We start from the raw sequence: 4,716 nt of genomic DNA, 5'->3' as shown, positions 1-4,716 counted from the left end.
TTATGTTATTTACTTAGAAATGAAAATAGGTAACCATTTAAATATAATTTTTTACTTAATGAATAGATAGTTTTAAAAGTGAAATGATACAACAGTGATTAAAAGTGATAGGACAAAAAGAACTGAAGCAAACCACATTTTAAGATGACAACAAACCTTAGAAACACTAAGGTCCAACCGACTTTTCTAACAGCAACCAACTTAACTCAATTAATGCTAACAGAACAGGATAACTTCTTCCCACTGAAATTCACCTTCATTTCTAACTAAATTCCAACATTTCAAGGTGATTTAACCTGCATCTCATAACAGAAATCTCATAACAGAATTGAGAAGAGAGGTTATATAAGTAGATCTTCACTCACCCTAGGATGCAAGAAAACTCGAATCCCATTTCCTCTTCACTTTCTATTCACTTATCATGCTGAGCAGAATTTCAAAACCTGTCCTACGAATGCTATTAACAGAGTTTTAGAAGTTTGTCACAATTAAACAAAACGTCGACATAATAGCTCTACATTGACATTTAAACCAACACCCAATATGACTTTTCCTTAATACGTGAACTCAGAAGTGTAATATGATATGAACAAAAATCATAACTGTGAGATAAAAGAATCAAACACAACTCCTAAGTTCATACAGCTGTAAGCGAATATGCCAAAAAAAGTCTAACAACAACACTTCCAATATTCACAACACAGCAGTATATCCAACCGAAACACAAATAAAAAACAAAAACCAAAATACTACAACAGTGTACAAACAAAACTGCAATACTACCGATTATTATTTTATAGAGGGTGCGGCTTGAGTTTGCTGTTTATTCTGCTTGGCGAAGATGAAACTGTTGTTGTTGTTGTTGGGGTTTCACTGCTCGATACCGATAGCGAAGTAGCTATGGCAACCAGGTTTGCTTTGGCTATTGCATCCCGTCCAGCAGTGTGGTAGTCAAATGAACAGCCATGTTTGTCTGAGTAGCGATGTAAAGCACAGAAAATAAATAACACAAGTTAATCACATAGACAAATAAATCGTGTCAAAACCAAACCGCTTATTGCAGCTGGAGCACCATTTAGGACCATCCTTGAGCTTCTTCTCCAATCTCCCCTTTAAGCTAGAAGCAACTAACGGTTGTGCCGAGATAGTTATGGGCTCCACTGGATCGACTGAGATTGCCACATTGGCAGTCAATAGCAGGTTCAATTCCACTGCTCCTGTTTCAACATCATGTCTTTGTGGCACTTAGAGCAACGGTTCATGGTAGATGCGCTTCCGGAAAAAACAAAAATCCCAGTTGTTGACGCACTGCATAGGATCTCCAGAGGCTGCTTCGCATCCCGTTTGGTCCTATTTCATCTTTTCCAACTTTTCTTGATGGATCTGGGATCGGCGAGGAGAGAGAAAACGAAACCGGAGAAGGAAAAGTGACCACTGTTACAAACCATAGCATTGTTCTTCATTTTCTTCCCGTCGCCAACCGTGATGATGCCGATGCGAACGCGAACGGATCCAGGGCATAACGCTCCCGTTTCTGTACCGATTTGGTGGCCAGAGTTAATGAGCTTCTAGAAACGGTCGGTTGGGATGAGCGTCATTTGGTTGATGACGAAGGTTTGACAGTTGTGTTGGTGAGGCGGAAGAGGATTGTGAGGAGGAGTGAGTTCTTTTGCGTGAACCGGTTGGGATTCCGGGTTTGGGGTTGATGAAGGTGAAGGCTGATGATTTGGTGTAGGTTTCGTGGAGTGAAGGTTGGAGAAAATGAAGGGTGGCGGCGGAGAGTGAGTGTGTGGAAGAAGGGCTTCGGTGAAGGAGATGATGAAAATGAAGGTGGCGGCTAGGTTTTGTGAGGAAGAAGGGGGGAGGCGGCTAGGTTTTGTCAGTGAAGAAGTTTTTTAGAGAGTGAGCCGCTAGCTTTTGTGAGTGAGGAAGAAGAGGGTGGCGGCGATTTAGGGTTGAAGAGGAGAGAAAATATTTTTCTTTTTTGTTTTTTCAGTCACCGAGTCATCTCCGCGTGTGTGTCCGAAGAGAGTCCCAAGTGGGTGAGGTGACCTTCTTTTAAGAAGAAAAGATTTTTGTTTTTTTCTTTTTTTTTGAAGTGAGAGAGAGGAGAGAGACTCAAGAGAGACGTTGAGAGTGGCCACTTTTCTCCTAGGCATTTGTTGGATTTTTATTATATGTGCTTCTTTAGCTTTTATTTTTTGGTGATGTGTCAAAGGGTCATTGGTTGAGAAGGATAATTGAGGATAGGGATCCATGTGTTTTTCAATTGGGATCACTGATTAACTTGAATCAAAGGCTATGATTGAACCAAAGAAACACAACATTGTTAACCAAATTAAAATGCCTAGAATATCCTTCTAGAATCTTAAATCAATTTAAATCACTTAAATAAAATAAATTTCACACATGGTAAAATTAAAATGAGAGCATGATTATACCTATTTAATTTTGATTTTTTTTTTGACACAACAATGAAAATAAATGGATTTAACCTGAATAAAAATCAGGTGCAAAATCGCTCGAAAAATTAAACTGAATGTACCAAAACAATCAGTGTAAAATAAACTTATTGGAAAAATACAGCGTTTCTTTTAATTTTGAAATAAATTTAACCGATTAAACAGGCTTGAACTGATTAAAAAAATGGCTGAAAAATTAGCTGAAAAATCAATCGAGCATACCAAATTAAACTACGCGAAACGTAGATTAATAGAACTGATGTCTAGAAGCTTGATTTTAAAAATTTTCGCTCGCTGATTTGACGCACATCCTTCGATTAATTCAATCGATTTTGTCCGTAATTTCCAAAAAATTATTTCGACTGATATTTTAGGCATTATGCGGTATGGAATGCATGGCGTGCTATGTAGACATGCAATAGCTATGATTAATGTGTTGAATCAGCGATTCAGGGTCAAAATTGGGGTATGACAGGTACATTCTCAACCCCATGACTATATTTCTCTCCCCCTTTTTAACTAAACATTTGTAAAGGTACCCTTCACAAAACCAGATCCAGGCGCAGCTTTCCCAAACCTTAACATACCCCATGATTCTGAGAATGGAGTGTTTTTCTTGTGAGAGGAAGAGGGCTATTGCATCCTTTAAATAGTCCAGCCCGTGCTTAGGAATTTCCGGTAGAAATAAATGCTTGGTCAAGATGCATTTATTTTTGCTGAGAAACAGTCAGAGAATCACCAACAAAATCTCAGATTATCTTTGATTACCTTTTATAGCTCTTGACTGTTTCTTTTCCAAAACAGCCGTTCCAGTGCATGGAGACTATTCCATATATGCAGTCAGACACGTTGCACGCGATGTCTTAACATTTCACGCGGCTTTTTCCTGCATTCTGCTAGTATTCACCATTTTCCAAGGTTCCTGTCATACCTCCAGTAGAGACTTGACATCTGGCACTGATACAGTCAAATTCCCACACTTCAGCAGATGGTTACTCCCCCTGTACCACACAGCTGTGGCCATCTGGCTTATTCTGATTTACCAGAATTTGACACATCACCTTCATAATTCCTACTGACTTTAAGTTTTAGAAGGAATTAGCAGCATTGTCCAGGACAATGTCATGACATTCGGTCAGACATTCTTCAGCTCACTCAGCCTTGACACGGCATCCTGATAGCTGACAAGGTGCCATACCTGGTTATCTGAGTACACATAGACCACAAGCTTGATGATTACTTGCAGCTTCAAGGCCAGAACTCCCCCTGTCATGGACACCCCACTCTCCTCTTGAAGATTGGAGATCACACATGGGCATATCCAACATCCCAAAGTTGGACCTTCACATACTTCCTGATTCATAGAGAATCCAGACCACTTGATGAATGGAAAACACAAGACGCATCTTCATGTCTTCAAGAGCACACCCTCTGTTCAACCCTCTTAGCTGAACACATTCACACTCTGTGTCAATCTCTCTTCTAACCAGAATAGATGACCACTTCACTGGATGTTCTAACATCAGCTGGGACATCCTTCACAACAAGACAAGGCACACCATCTGATAGTCTTCAGATATCACTGAGTCATCGGGTTGATCAAGAAGAACCCAGCCATTCATTGGGAAATATACATTTTCATCCCATTACACGAGATAATCTTCCATAGATAGCTCAGAACTCCTACCACAAGCTCCAAGGGATGAATAGAAAACACCTCCTTTAGTCTTCAACTTACTACTTTTCTACTCAAGAGTAATTTGTCTCAGACTTTCCTCAAGCATAATCAGCTGCCATATGTTGATTATCTTGATTCTTCGAACTCACTTCTGAGGTAGACCAATTGCCACTGGTTGATTACCTCCTTCATGAATCCTCATATGAAAAGGTCAAATGCTGCTTTTTTTTTTGACCTCCCCAAGTTTATCAGACTTCTCCCAAAGATATTCTGACCTTCCAAGTGAGACTAGAACTTCAAGCTTTTTGAAGTATCCAATCTACAACCCTGTAGACCTTTCTATCTCAAGTTGATGTGCCACCTCACCAACTAAGAATCTGATGTTGAACCAAATGTCACAACATTGTGTTTTGACATCTAGCTGTTGAATTCAGCTCCTTCTTCTGCCACTTGAAGGAACTTCCTCCCTTCACAGAACTGAGTTCAATGTTCTCATAGACTTGATTGTGGAACCAAGTTTGAGTAAACAACCTCCATCCTGCAGGTTTGCAGTTAAGTCATCCAAGCTCACACCTT

At 39.8% G+C, this 4,716-nt stretch overlaps 1 pseudogene; it reads right to left on the bottom strand.

Annotated features, from left to right (window-relative positions):
• Positions 1-581: 581 nt before the first annotated feature.
• Positions 582-1,359, bottom strand: LOC127138721 (zinc finger A20 and AN1 domain-containing stress-associated protein 8-like; annotated as a pseudogene).
• Positions 1,360-4,716: the final 3,357 nt, after the last annotated feature.

This window comes from Lathyrus oleraceus, chromosome 4, assembly GCF_024323335.1.
Source record: "Lathyrus oleraceus cultivar Zhongwan6 chromosome 4, CAAS_Psat_ZW6_1.0, whole genome shotgun sequence".
Taxonomy (NCBI): domain Eukaryota; kingdom Viridiplantae; phylum Streptophyta; class Magnoliopsida; order Fabales; family Fabaceae; genus Lathyrus; species Lathyrus oleraceus.
The sequence above is the reverse complement of the archived record's forward strand: the minus strand, read 5'-3'. Positions and strand labels throughout refer to the sequence as shown.